This window comes from Haemorhous mexicanus, chromosome 12 (assembly GCF_027477595.1).
Source record: "Haemorhous mexicanus isolate bHaeMex1 chromosome 12, bHaeMex1.pri, whole genome shotgun sequence".
Lineage (NCBI taxonomy): Eukaryota > Metazoa > Chordata > Aves > Passeriformes > Fringillidae > Haemorhous > Haemorhous mexicanus.
This window is the reverse complement of record NC_082352.1, coordinates 18,709,328-18,725,310: the sequence shown is the minus strand read 5'-3', so window position 1 is coordinate 18,725,310 and position 15,983 is coordinate 18,709,328. Positions and strand designations below refer to the sequence as shown.

At 38.8% G+C, this 15,983-nt stretch overlaps 1 protein-coding gene across 2 annotated transcripts in view; it reads right to left on the bottom strand.

Annotated features, from left to right (window-relative positions):
- Positions 1 to 15,983, bottom strand: part of CDH13 (cadherin 13) — a 445,340-nt gene that overhangs the window by 361,315 nt on the left and 68,042 nt on the right. The gene's annotated exons all lie outside the window — the stretch shown is intronic.

Here is a 15,983-nt window from a genome sequence, read left to right as displayed (position 1 = left end):
TCTGTCATCGTATGGACAGTTTTTAATGAATTGTATTTAAAAAAGAAAATTATTATTTTAATCTATTTTTCTCACTAAGAAACTTCTGTTGAACTAAAGGTCTATCTCATTAAAATAATTTCTTAAAAGGTTCTTCACATTGGGGACAGCAGTCTTTAAAAATATCTTGAAAAATTAAGTCAGGCAGATATATCTTTAAGGCAAAGAGGCTTGTTCAAAGCAGAATACATTCTGAATTTAAACACCATGTAGATTTCATATTTTGGATATTATAAAAGGTTTTATGGACTGGTAGCTGCCTATATGAAGACTTCAGCTAAATACACTGTAAATAATGTTTAAATGTCATATGTAGAACTCTGAATAAACAAATATTGTTCACCCAGCTAGTCAAGTGCTGGGCAATTAATACAAAAGGATCCTTTACCTGCTCCCAAGAAAAAAGACAAAATTCTTGAACAAAAATGACAGTTATGCAGCAAACAATTTGCTCATGAAAATCTAAAAGGGTAGAAGTCTGAAAAGCAAAGCAGAGTTGTGACTACTCAGACCTACATACCCTATGTTCATCAACAAGCAAAATCAAAGTTTTTCATGACCTCCAGCTTTTCAGAAATGTACAGAGCACAGACTCAGTTTTAATATTATGATAATTTTTCTTTCAGCATTTATTGCCAGTTGGTGTGAGGAAATGTCATAGTTCAGAGAACTCCTGCGCTAGTTGGGCCACTGTGCTGGAACTCTACTCCTGGTGAGATATCAAGTTTAAGAAACACCTTTTTTTTTAGTTAATAAACCAGCACGCACATGCTGGTGACCTTTACTGACCTCAGCATTTGCACTGAGAGCTGCTCACACAGAACATGGTTGGAAAGCAAAAAAGGAGAGCAATTTAATACTGTGCTGCAGAGGAAATGAATAAACTCCCTGATGCTAAAGCACCTTTGGGTATCACGACACCTCAACATAACAGGGTTCTTCTTCCTCCTCTTCTGGTGACTGAAAGCCATCTCAGAAAGGTCTTTCTAAAGAATTTCAGATTCTCTATGTTCTTTTCTGCTTGCACAGTTTCAGTTTGGCCACATGCTCGCTCTGCAAATGAATTTTCTCACCTTTTGCTGTGTACACCCTCATATCTTCATTAGCCCTACCTCGAGGAGACCACCTAGCACAGAAACACAAGCTGCAGAATATTAATTGCATTTCACACAAATTCTTATGGTGTGAAATTCATCCTTGTGTGAGGCTTTACTTAATTAGAAACCTCAATGGTGCAGACACCTGTGAAAGCCATCTGCCCAGACAGGAATTCTGCACAGAGTAAAGGTAAACAAATCTCTTTTCAGAGGAAAATATTCTGTAGGACCACATTCAACCTTTGACATCGGGAGAGTAATCTGAAATAAAAACAAATCAACAAAAAGGAGGAGCTAAAATTGAAATCACGCTCTTTTTTACTAAGAGCAGTAATTTCAAGAGTTCAAAAATTGTGAGTCACTTTCTGAGAAATGAGTTTTTACTTCTGGTTGTTTTGTTTGGTGTTTCTGGTAGGGTTGGGGGTTTTTTATCTTTTGAAGTATGGTTTGGGGGCTTCTTTTTTATTTGACTCATTTACTTGGAAGTGGGTATTGAAAATTTATGCTTCTGAGCTTTTCTGTGGAAACACGAGAAACAGAAATTTGCTTTTTGCATATGAAAACTTCAGATTTTCATAAGAAATATGGTGATCTTTAGAGCTGAGAACGAAGAGAAAAAAGTAATCAGAATAATGAGAACTGCCAACACTGAATTAAATTGCTCATGACAAAATATTTTTATCATGCAGATTGAGATTTTTGAATCTTAAAACCTTTTCCATGTTCAGGTGCTGCAACACCAGACCCACAAAAACGGAGAATGAGGAGGCCATCAGAGAAGGAAAGAAGTGATAAACAGCACACAGTCATAGGGAGATGATGAAATTTGAAGTCTTCTCTCAGATTTAAATGAGGGAGTTATTCAAATGAAATTAACAGAGGGATACTTAAAATAAAGAGAGTGCAGTTCTAAGTGAGGTTCTGATTCTGCATTACACAGACTCCAATTAGTGTCAGCAGGTCCTAAGGCAATTATTTCATCAAATCACACACACAGACTGGACATGAAGATCTCTGTGTCTTCTGTGGTTTTTAATATCAACTAGAACAAAAAAAGAAAAACAAAACTCAAAAGCCTGAATAAATTATCCTCTGATTGGCGTAATTAACAAAGGCATTTTAATTTTACAGAAAGGTATGTTGAATTATTTATCTCTGAATGTGACTAAATTAATTAAATGCAGTTCTTTCAAATTAATTTGATTTCTAGAATGCTATTATTTGAGACATTTTTTAATGCAATATTTTCATTTTGGGAGGAAGTTTTCACCGTTTCAGGCTTTAACTGCTCTTCTATCAGGAAAGAAGTTAAAAAAAAAAGACTGTTCCCCTATCTCTACAGCTCTACCTCTCTATCTGATAGAGAGTTCCAGTCATTTTTGTAAGAAATGCTATTAAGATTTGGCACTAAGATTCTTCAAGGATGATAAATATCCTCTTAAAGGGCCTACCTATCCATTTACTGCACAGCTCTGTCCTAAAAGGGAAAGTCACACTCGGAGTACTGAAGAGTGGGCTATGAAAATGCAAATTAGAATGACTTTATTGGCTTAAATGAATTCAGTTCTCCTGTCACTGAAGCTGTGTGACTGCGGTAGGCATCCATTAACTGGAAACAAAATGTGACAAACTCCTTTGTGAGACTATCTACCACAGGAGCTTCCCTTTTATGGGCACTTTCCTTACCTACCTATGTTTATTATAAGGATTTTATTGCATATTCAGTAAAAGGTGTGCATCTTCCTTGGCACTGGGAATCTCATTAAGTTGTTCAAGGAGCCATTTGCCAGTGGTGGTGTCAGAACAGGGAGTATCAAACAGCCACTCGCCTTCTGAAGTTGAGGAGCTCTGCAAGAGTCACCATCCTCTTCTTCAGAAATGATTTATTCATTTATTATTGCTCCCAGGGCTGTTCAGAGATCAAAGTGACCACAGAGCCCAGCCTGTTCAGGGTGAAGAAGGATAATATGGGCAGTTCCTGCAAAGTACAGGAGCACTCTGACAGCATCCTCATGTCAAGGCAGAGTTGGGACAATCCTCTCTCCCTAATCAGTTTTCCTGCTCTCCCATTCCCATCTGCTCCCTGAGCCCAGTCACCACAAAGTTCTGTGAATCTTGTGTCCACAGGATGATGTAGCTGGAAAAACAGGGCCTGGTGTGAGACCCCCACAGTCTGCATTCCAGTCTGGGGCAACTGCAACCTAAAATAAGCTTTTTTATTAATTCTTACAAACATATTTTCCATACTTCAGAACTTGAGCTAGCTTAGATTTCCCTTGGCTTGGGAACCCAGGAAAAACTTGGGAAGTCCAGGGAAGCCCTGGTGATATTCCAAACCCATCTGGACACGTTCCTGTATCACCTGAACCAGGTAACCCATCTCGACAGGAAGGTTGGTCTGGGTGATCTCCAGAAGTGCCTTCCAACCCCAACAATCCTGTGATTCTGTGAGAGCCTTATACAGGAACCACCTCTGGTCTCACAAGCAGGCACAGTGATCTGCTGGCCAGACCACTTGATCCCAATCAGAAATAATTCCTACATTTCACAGCTCCTCACCCTTATTCTGATGGTCATTTCATATCTTCCAGAATAAATTTGTTCCCAGTCAATTTATAGCCATTTATTCCTGCACAAGTCTTGTCTCACAACTAAATTAACCTTTGTCCCCTCTACATCTTCCATTTATTGAGCTAGACAAACCAAACTCTTTCCATCTCCTTCTATTTGGATACATCCCTGTGACCATCTCAGTAACATTTCTTTGTGTCTGCTTAAGCTCCACCTGTGCCAAATACATAAAGAATTCCAGACAAATGTTCTCCACAGTCTGGCTATTTCCTTAAGTCCAAAACATGTTGCCTAATGCTTCCTAAAATTCCTTTTGAAGTCTTGTCATGCTGGTGGCTCACAATCATTCTAAAATTAACTGGCACACAAAGAGCTGAGAAATCTGACATCAGTGGAGGAGTGACCACCATTTACCTACAACAGTGCTAAGCAGCTTCTGCAAGCAGAGCCAGGATTAATCTTTATGAAATATAAACACAGATGCAAACCCTCATGCACTGTCAAATCCATGCCCTTTCTGACCAGATGGGGACCAGCTCTGCCCACGGCCAGCAGGGATCTTCCAGCCCCTTCCCTCTCCATACAGATTCCTAGCTGAGGTTCAGGATCTGCCCACACATCCTCCCAGCTCAGAATGCTTTGTACCCACAAGGCTCAGAGTGCAGGACCAACTTCTGCTTTCAGCCATGCAGATGTGTCTGATCATTGCTCAGATTTTGTAATCCAGGGAATGGCTCTCATCCTGCTTCATTAAGTATTTTGATGATTAATAACAGAGACCAAGAGCTGTTACTTGTGCACAAAGTAAGTAATATTTTAAATTACTCAAGTATTTAACAAGTAAATAACAACCCATCATGATTAATAGCACCATTTAACACACTAGACTCGAGCAAAAGGACAGCTTGGGCTCCAAGGTTATTTTTTGTTTATTTTTAGGCATTATGAAGGAAGTAATCATGTTTTGTTGAAACCCATACACCACTGGAATGAGATTACAACTGGTTAGCCTATTTAGAGAAGCTGCATAATAAATTCATTTTACAGGGTACAGAGTAATGCAAATGAGCCATTCCTGTACCAGTGAAAGAGGCATAAAGAAGAAACATTGAAAGTCAGAGTTCTGGACTGGTTGTGCTGCAAGGTGTGGAATTGCTGAAACCTAAACTGCCTTACAACAATAACCTTTTTGAAGATCTGCTCACACCAAGCATTTTAGTTATTTATTGCCTAATAAATAAACAGGTTGATCCTCTTTTCCAGCAGTAATGACTTCATGAAGCATTTAGATGAATGAAAATATGGATCTCTGGTTTTCGAAAAAGGAAATAAATTAAAAATTGTTTAAACTTGTTTTAAACCCTTCACATGGAGTTACATGGGGCAAAGTCATTATTCCACATAGGAAAACACTGATGTGGCAAAAGCTGTTAGGGGAAAAATTAAAATCATATTTCTTAGAGCAGATAGTGGGTTTTGGCTAGGATGGCTGGAAACTCTAAGGAACATGATACATGTTTAATTTCCCAGCAGCGTGATAGTTATCAAAAAGAAAAACCAACCTTCCACCTATTATTTTCCCCATATTACACAAAGTTAGAGTCTAAAGCAATTATTACTGCAGCACAAAGTGAACTCAGTGTAACACTGAACATCTGTCTTTTGCACTGCTAAGCTAAAACTGAAAATGAGCTTGCTGAAAACAATCTTTGAAAGTATAACATGGATTTAAGGATTAAACACAAACACACTTCTATCACCTTCAAACATTACAAAAACAGAAACCAACCCCCAGAACTCATAAAAGTGTAAGGACAAGTGAAAATATCTAGTTTTCAACTTCAAAAAAAAGATTTGCTGAACGTTTTCTGACCTTCTCCTGAACACTCACAAATGAAAGATTTTTTAAAAATTAATACTTTCAAGTAAAATCCCTCGATTCCAGCAAGGTTATTGGAGAAAAAACAAGTCTAACATCCAAAGACTCATTATAAAAACCGAGAAATTTCTACAAGGAGCCCAACACAAACCTCTCTACCACTTTTGACAAGATTTTGTTTGACATCAACAGGAAGAGGACCATCTAGTCTGTAAAAGAAGCTATAGAAAACTTTTTCATGAAGGTATCTGCATATCACATGGTTACTTTTTCTTTACAGCAAATAAGACAGAGCAATAATAGTATGATAGCATTAGAATAAACAGGTGTGAAGATTGGCTTCCTACGGGTTTCTGTTTAAAAAGCAAGCTCAGAGGTGAACTCTTAGTAAGGACAGGGCTGTAAATCACCTTAACCTTTTTTAGTGGGTTAAGACATTCTCTATCTTCTCATCTGTTTCTCATTTGCACAAAAATCATGGGAGCTGAGCTAAGAAGTCTTCTTCAGTGCTGGTTTTGAAGTGATTTTACTTTCTTTTCCTGAAGAGCAGTAACTGTACCTCAGTAGTAGTACAGTAGTAACCATACATGGATTTAATTAATTCTGACCAAAGTTCTTGCATCACTACTCATTTTATAAGTCCAGACCTTATGTACTTACTTAAAACAAGTAGTAATTCTCAAGCTCATGGAGCAATCTTGAAATAAGTATAAAAGGATTAAAAAAAAATAAAAAATGTATTTTTGGCTGTGTCAGCTGCTCATTGAGGAGTGCTTTTAATGAATTGCAAAAACACAGTCAAAAAATTAAAAAGAACTTGTACTAACTCTTCTGAGTGAAAGCAACCTCCAGGGGAAAGACAGCAAGTAGTTCAGTATTTTTGAGTTTATCACAATCAAGCAAAATGTCTAAAACTTACAGGCTCCCTTGCGTTAACAGTGACATTACATCAAGAATGACCTTTCTTTCCAAAGAAATAAAACCCATTAATGCTAGGAACAGATAACTATTAAAGATCAACTCTTAGTAGCCAAAGCAGGGGGAAAAAAAACTCAGTCTGGTAAGTTAATTAGAACATAAATAATGTGAAACCAAGACCCTGGTCTATAACCCTCTCTCTTATAATTGCTTGCAATTTAAAAGCTGAATGAAATCTTTTATGCAAAAGACACAACTATTGACCTCACATGTATTAGGTAGTCAAAGAAAACCCTGACAAGCAGAGAATGAGATCTCAGGAGTATTGCAGAAAGGCTCAGTAACACCCTGCTAAATACTTATTTCTTAAATCTTTACAGAAGAACTTTTGTTCAGCTGTCAAGGAACGGTGTTTCTGTGAAATGTTGGATGTTAATTGCTAAAGATGTCAGGGGGGTGACATTTTTGGGTTTTTTTTTTTGTTTATTGTAGAAACAATAATCATAGAAAATGATCTGTACCCATGAGAACATTTTCCTTAGGTGGAGGAACAGCTGCCAGTCCTGAGGCACAAGAACAGGTGTTGTATCCCACAAACTCCACCATGGAATCTCCACAATAAACTATCATTTGCTTTTGGGAGCCATTGTTTGAATCAAGCCCAGCTCCTGCAGTGGTCAGGAAGGCACTGTAGCCTCCCCACCAAACCTTGTGGATGGCCCCTCCAGCACTTCTAATTGTTCTGTAATTATCTGTATTTACCAGAAATATCAGCTGCTCCACGTGACTTCCAACAGACAGCAGACACAAACAATATGCATAAAACGCATGAGAAGTTGGGAAAAATGTAAATCTCTGCCCTGGATCCTGCTTTAATACCAATAGTACTGAGAATTCCTACAGCAGGATATGTGACATTCTATTGTGGAATGTCCCACATGGAACAGAGGTTAATGTATTATTTTGTAAGTTTATAAAATCAGATTGTTTGGCCCATCTTGACAAAGTGAAACTCTTTGGGCTGTACATAAAAATAGGAAAATTTAAAGAAAAAATTCAAGTATCCAATAATTTCAAGGCCCTTTTCCTTGTATATAGCAATTTAAATTTACTGGAGCACTTCAATCTTTTTTTCTTGTATGTGCCTCAGCCTGAAAGTGATTGGGGTTCTGTGCTTGCACAGTATAAAGCAATTTAAAATTATTCATCTGCTTCAATTTTTATAGGTACTTTTATTTGAAAATGATTGGGGTTCTGATCATGCTCAGCATTGAACAATTTTAAATTATTTAAATGCCTTTTTTAAATCAATGCCTAATGTTTGGGCCTGAATTCTAGGAGGCTATAGCACATTATCAGGCAGTTTAAATTATACAAGAATATTATATTTTGCACAATCTTTTATCTCCTAAATAAGAATCAGTTTGCAAGGGTGAAAGCATAAAGCATTACACTTCAAAATAAATCAGCATTATGCAAAACCAGAAACCTAATTTTTTCCTTTTAAATATTGTAAGAGACCCTTTTTCCATAATCAAATTCCTGTACCTTCCTACATCCTATGAAGCAGGAGCATTTCAGAAGCTACATATATTCCTACTTCCCTAAACTGATATAAACAATTTCAAAGGAGGGTAACAAAGTTTTAATGAAGTCTGAGTCCCTGAAAAAATGAAAAGCATTTATTCCCACAACATTTGTCTTATCAGATGTTTTATCAACCAAGCATTCAAGTCCTCTAGTGTGATTATACAGAATTTCAAGCACTTCTAGTGCAAGTTTATGGTAAATAATAAGTATGTCAAAATTCAGGTTGGACTTCAAGGACATCATTCCTGATTTAACAGGACTGATGCACAAAAATCTGCTGGGTTTCAGGTTTTAATTGATAACTTATCAGTCTCAATAGTAAAGAACACATTTTGCTTTCAAGCATTTTTCTGTAAGAGAGGAAATTGAGGTGTAAGGTTTGCAAAGGGTGATGGAAATGTACAAATGGAGAGCTGAGAGCTGCAGGTGCCAGGTCACATTTTTAGTGAATCCTCCACTTTTTTCATGCTTGGTATCCTTCATCAATGCTAGGTCAAGATGATCACATTTACTACAAAAATCCAGTCCAAGAATTTTGTACTTCCCACCAAGATATTCAACAAATATGAATGTGGACTACACCTCCATTTTTAAATGAGATAGCGTGGAAAGAAAAACTTATTGACCAGCTTCCTCCAAGGTTTTATCTCCGTATTTCACCTTTTGCTTTTGAACACAAATGACAGAAGAAATAGGACAATTTCTCACCAAGAAAAACAATCCCATGCTCCTCTGCACGTTTGAAAAGATAGGAGCTAGCCCTCAAAGGTATTGGCATGCCTTACTAATCACAAGCTTTTAATTCAGCCTCTCCAATTTCAATTAGTGAGTAAACACTGACATCCTCAATTGCACTACACAGAGCTCCCCTTTATCCAGTTAATCATGTTCACTGCAGCTATTCCCCAGGCTGAGGTTTCAGAGTTCCTAGATTCTGTAAATCCTCAGCATTACATCTTTTGATTCAGGAGCAGAAATACTGACACAACTTATCATTCAGAAACACGTGTCCTGGCTCAGGAAGGAGTGTGTTCTCCTCTCTCCCAGTAGGCAGCTGCCATGCTCCCAAGTACAGAATTCAGTTGCAAAGCATCACTAAACTCATCTGGAATATTTTGCTTAAGCTAAACCTCATATTATAGTAATTAAAGTAGCTGTGAGAAACCGTAATTAGACTAAGTGTCCAACAAATATTAATCAGTAAAGTAATATTCTATTATTAAGAAGAAGCTATTCACAGTAGGAGTTTCTCTTGTGAGAAACTAGATTAGGAACTGAGCCAAAATCAAACCAGAAGGCAGAGCAAATTGGGTCATTTGGAGCCTCATTTTAATGTATAAATGTTTTCACCTATATTTCACTCATTTGTAGTGCCATTTTAGTGCAGAGGGCACGAGCAGGCTCCAGGTTTCACTCCTGGACCTGTTGGTTATTCCCAATGCTCCCAGTCACAGACCAGGATTTCCCTTCCTCAGTGCCAATCCATGCCAAGAGAAACTCCGGCCTCACCACAGGCAAAGCATTTAACCTCCCCATGTTCCCCCATCTGTAAATGAAAATAATGCAATTTACACACAAAGCAGGGAGGCTCTGTGATTTGCATCAGTAAATTTATCAAACCTAAAGAACAAGACACTTTCTGTAGAAGACAGCAGGAAGAAATACCTACAAAATGCAAGAATTAAAAAGTTGAAACTCCAAATTATTTCCTTTTTTAATTAGGCTAAATAGGTGTATTTATAGGCATATATTTAGGGCAAACACACAGGTGTTGTGTCCTTTTCAGCACCATGGAAAATTATAACAAGCTTTCAGTTCTGTGATTTCCAGTGCTGGCAGAAAGTTGTTTATTACTGAAGAAGCAACAAGACAACAAAGCACACCACCCGTGGCTTCCACAAGGCTCACATTTTCTAAATGGTGAACTGCAACCCATCAATTAAAACCCATTCTCTAAGTTCACACATCCTCACATCCTGCAATGTTGTCTTTTCCCTTTTGCACTCATTAGTGCCTTAACAACAGCAAAGGCTTTATTAGCAAGTAACAAAAAATCAGGTTTAATACACAAGACTGAAGAATAAAGCCCTTGAAAGATGTTTATGCTGTGACAGTGGCTTTCAAATCCACACAGGAGATAATTTTACAATTCTAATTCAAAGTAGAGATCTGCATAGTAAGAGACAAAGGAAATTTTGAAAAGCAAAGCCAAAGTGCAAATGAGAAGATCATCTTAACCTCTGCCAACAATTAAATTACAATCCCTTATTGCATCCATTGGCCACAGAAATAAACACCAAGTAGCAAGAGGAGAAAATATTATATGGAGCAGATGGAGAATGGGAAATTGTTTGATCAGATGTCTGGGAAACCGCTCATTTTTTACTTTCCTTTTTAAAAAAACATAGTGAAATCCAGAAAAGTAGACACAATGAATGGGGTAATAGGTATCCACTGGCAGAAAAGTTCCTGAAAAGTGAGAGTTTGCTGCTATAATTTATTCTCATGTAGTGAGATAAGAAGGCACTTGCAGGTTGGCTCTGGTTTTTTCTAATCAACTGATAAAAAACTACAGGAAAAACTCAGCGAAAATCAATTAGCCCAAGGGGGAAGAAGCACAACAGAGATGACCTGAAGGAGAAATGAGGGGGAGGACATGGAAAAATTGTCCTGTTTGCTCTGAAAGCTCACAGGAGTTCTCACAGAAAGTGTCCTGTGGTTCTGCATTCAGCCCCCAGCAGTTCACACACTTCTCAGACTGTGCTTTTCTATCCTGTGTAAGGGCTCCAGTGTTTCTTGGCATCCAATTTGTTTCACTAACATAGTTCATATTGTTTCCATGCTTACCAAGAACTGTTAAAAGCAGGCATGTAAGAAGAAATAATTGCTCTTTTTTCACAGCTTGCTCTAGCCAGCTTAGAGGATGGAGAATTCCATCAAGCAACAAGGGCAAAATCCATCCTAACCCCTAAGGAAAGTCTCATGTGTGACAGAGCCAGAATCCCATCCCATTTATTTTTATTTAATCTCCATGCCTTTTCACTTAGCAATTTTCTTTTTGTCATTAGCTACCCCTCTGTCCTAGATTTGGGTTGTCTCTTTTTTTGCCTTTCATTTCTGCTTCCTTATCCTCCATCCCAGAGGCTGCCAGGATTATGGGACTGCTGGAAGGGGCTCGTGTCCCTGAATTCCCTCCACAGCCATGACAGAGACAGGAGCATCCACCTCACTCCAAGGAGGGTCCAGGTGCCAGCTCTAAAGGTGCAGGTGGTTTGTGTGCTCCCAGGTAGTATTTTCAGGGAATTTTTCATCTCCTTGCACACACAGTCATGTTTAATTCCAGTTTCCTCTGGAAATTGCACTGCAGCTGCCAGACCAGATCAACACACTTCATAACCTTCACCTCCACAAGAATATTAACTCCTGCTGAAGCACACCCAATGCATTAAGAGCTAGAAGTTATTAGCTTGGTTAACTCATTAACAGACACTGACTTCTAAGCTGAAAGGATGCAAGAAATCAGTGTGTGAGTAGGGCTGTGTTCAGTCATGATATCAAGGGAAAATTTCATCACGGAGAAGATTCCTACTGAATAATTGATATGCACCTTTCTGCCTGTGGAGAGCTCAGGGAACAAACCAAGTCCATGTCTTTGAGGTAGGTCACTATTAGAGCACTGCAGTGGGAGACCAGAAGACCATCTGAGACCAGCAAACAGTAAATGGGGAACAGGAATCACATTAAACTGTTTTTTCCCCTGGGATCTAAGCATGAAGAAGAATAGGACTTCACAAAGAATAAATTAAACAAAACTTTTCCATTCTGTTAATATTAATCATATTTGTTGTCATCTGTTGGGCATAACTTAAAACAATATTCTAAGAATTGAAATGTGGTTTTTTTCCCCCCTCCCCTGGGCAATATCTCTGCTCCATGCAAGTAACTCTGGAACCATAAAAACCAACAAAACAGTTTTTTAAATTTAGAAGTGTGTGAGAAAAGAACCATCCTAGAAGTGTTGAATCATTTTGTTTTACCATTTTTGAAGAAAATTAGCAGTTAAGATTCCCAAATCAGCATGCTTCATTTTTTGTTTAAGAGCCAAATTATATGAACTCATTCTTGTTAGCTGAACATTATACTTCAGCTGCTGTGGAATGTCCTGGAAGGCAGGAATTTTGTCTCTCTTGTTGTGTGGGACAGGATCTCCACCTGAGTGGCCCCTCTGGATGTGTTCCTGCCCTGCAGCCAAATGGGCTCTGTGGATGAGGCACTTTGAGGCCATCAAACCTCACCCAAATCATTGTTAAACTGGCACCAAAGGGACTCTTCTGGTTTAATCTTTCAAAAGTGAAGAGCCTCAACTAGAGATGACACAATCTAAAATACACTCCCACTTCTGATTCCCAGATGGAGGAGAAAAGGCAAAATTCTCTAGAAGAAATCAGAAAAGACACTTTTTTTGCCTGCATGGCTCCACGTCACTGGCTCATTGAAGCATGAGTTTCTAGTTAATTTTGTCAGTGTTTGTCGTCATTGTAGTGGCAAATAACCCCTGAGTTAGTTCAGCACAGTGTTCTATAGACACACCAAGGCACAAGCAACAAGACACAGCATCAGTGCGGTGCCCAAGGACAGGCTGGACAACACTATGAGGAAGGAGGATGGAACCTTAGCCCACAAAGAAAGCTGCACAAATGCAAGAGACTTGTTTCTAGTGCCCAGACTCCTTGAGTGAGGCAGACAAAGCCACTGCCCAGCTGTGGAGATGCTTTTCCAGCCCCCAAACAAGGTGTGAAACCTGTATTGGCTTTTTCTTACAGAGTAATCTGAAACAACAGAGGAATAAATATTGGGGCAGAAACAGTAATATTAAAGAGCAAAGACAAGCATTTCTAAGTCAGGAGCATGTTTTGAAGTATATAAATGATCAACAGCTGCCTACATAACTTCCTAAAGTGTTACAAGCCAGACCTGTGGTCTTTGTCTTTGTCTAGTTTTAATGTCCTGAATGACACTAGAGTTTTGTGATGGACACTACTGAAATCTACCCTTCTAAAATTTTTTATTAGAACTATTTGATCTATAGTTAAAAGATGAATAAAGCTATAATAGCATCTCAAATTTACTTGACCCAGTTTCTACAAAGCTACATGGTAAGCTATGCTTTCATTATGCTGAGTGAATGCTCACCAAAGTGGGTTCTGGCAAACAGGAATAACTCATGAACTCTAAAGGCATTGAAAGATGCTTTCCCTCTCCATTATCTTCCTTAGTTTGTATTCCCCATTATATTTGGGTTCCCTGTTGAGCCATAAAGAATGGTGAATCTCTCTTGAGCATAAATTAATGTGAAGCTTCTGCAGCAGTTTCTTGCTTCCCCCATTCTTGCCACAACACACCTGCTTTAAGCCTGCAGTAATTGTTTTGCTGTTACCTGCCCCTAGAAGAAAGGAAGCTTGATAGCAATGAATTGAACTTGGCCTTTGTCCCCTTTCATTGTATCTGCCTACAGCAGACAGCAGCAAAATGCAGCTCAATTAAACACAGCCCTCTTGTCATCACAGAAACAGAAGCTCTTCTCACAGCAGAAACAAGAAAGTTTTGCCATGACACCCCGTGTTGCATTTGACAAGTTTATTCAAAAGCAAATATTTCAGTGGGGAGGTCTGTCATTCTAATCCTGTCCTTTATGCCAGAGCAGCTAATGCAATTTCAGCTACCTGAATAGGAGGGCTCTCACTTCCAGATGTTCTATTGTGCCTTGCAGACAACAGCTGACACCAAAAGACAGGTATTATGAGTACTTTTTCCATCGTTAACTTGCTCCCAGCACAGGGTTTACAGCTGCTTTGTTGATTCCTGTAATTCTGATAGGCACAGGAGGAGCCAGTGTAATGCTATCCCTCTATGGCTCTGCCCTAATAGCAGCAGAGAGGGGACAAATGTACTGAGCAAGGTGGCAAACTTAAACAGCCTTTCAATAGCTCTGGAACAACTTAAGAGATGAAGAACAGGCTGATCCAGGGAATGAAGGCTTGAAGAAATTGCAGAAATTGTCCTGTTTGTGCTTCCAGGACTCAAAGCTCAAACTGCAGTGTCACAGGAGAGCTGCACCTCCCCTGCCTGGAGCCAGGCAATCCTGCAGGAACAGCCTTGCAGGGGATACCAGGGCACCGGGCAGGGCAAGGACAAGAGCAGCCAAGGCAGCCTGGACACTGCAGCTGCCTGAGGAAAACATGTGGAGAGAGGCACCATTAATTTCAGCCTCAGAAGCCATTCCAGCCATCCAAAATCAGTTCAGAACTAAGTCTTGTCAGGTAAATAAAAAGTCTATTAAATTAACCATGGCAAAAGTTGTATTTACTAGGCTGTGAAAGATAACTGTTTGTTTCCTGGATTCTGGTTTCTACCCTCCTTTCATATGTTCCATTGGCCAGAGGACAAGAAAGGATAGGTAGAGAAAGCTGTGGGCATCAACTCCAGCTTCAAAACAGCTCCAATACAGAAGGTGTAGACTGTTATCATAATTCTTTGTACTAGAATTATGTAGTAGTTTCTAAAAGAGAAAAAATTTAATCTCCTCTTTCAGGTCTTGCTCTTAGGATATTTCAGACATCTCTACTCATTTTTATTTCCAGCATATCTCCTGCCCACTGCAATGCAACAAAGTTAAGAGTAAAAGAAAATACACACAAAGATGCAATTAAAAAACAGGCCTCAGCTTTTCCTGTCACATGTGACCACCACTGGCTAACAAATAAACTGGTTTGATTTCATTAATTATGTACCAGTGTTTATAATCAGCAGAACAGGCTTTTTCCATGTGGCCTCTTCAAGTACTAAAGAAATGAGCCTCACTATCAAACTTTGAACTTTTTAATCCCATTGGGAAATAGCAACTAAATGCAAACAAAAAGGCAGGCATGGAAAAAAGGATGGTTTTAACAGACTGAGATTTGCACTTGTCTTTGGTTGTTAATATCAATCTATATTATTTGAACATGCTGTTTATTGTCCAACAGCAACACAGTTTCTCTCCCCACCTGTAATTTGTGGTGGAAAAGCTACATCTGTTTGCCATGAGCTTCTGCTAGGAAATAAACTGCTTTCCTTATAGAATTTCATTCTACATACTCAGGCATGAGCAATCACTACATTATCACTTCACAAATGTTTTCTAGTTGCCAAAACCTTATGGAAAACAATCTGTTCTACTCATTTTCTCCTTCAGCATAGAGGATGTGTTATAAAGATCAAAATCTGATCCAAGTGGATCAGGAGTCAGTGATATTTGAGAAGTGACATCACCACAGCCTATCCAATCTATTTCCTAAGTGCAGAGATGCATTCAGACACCACGCATGGCTCACACTCAGCGAGACTGAAAGAGACGACAGTGTCTCAGCTTACACAGGGAATGATTATTATTCTCCAGGGGGGAAAAAAAAAATCTTATTTTGAAGTACTGTAAGCGATCCTCTTTTCTCTGAAAGAAAAAAGTAATTGCTCCTGATTTGCTTGTTATCAAAGCATGATGATACATCCTCTTCTTCGGTACCAATTCACGTAACAGACACACATAGTAGTTCAGATATGCCACTTCTCATCCATATGCTATTTTCTTTGCCCAGTGTTTTGGGGCGGAAAAAGCTCCAGCACAAAGGAAAGCAGGCAAAAATTCAAATCTGTGCAGCAATGCTAAATAGCAATAGAGATGTTCTTCCAGAGACTTTAATGCAGACTGCACCCTCCCTTGTTAAACATACTAACTAATGGGAGCAAATTAGCCACCTGGTCTGTATTCAAATTCCTTTTCCAAAAGCAATTCTTTTGTAATTCTTCCCCCTGTTAATCTAGTGTTGAAATAAGAGAAAAATCTGTACAGC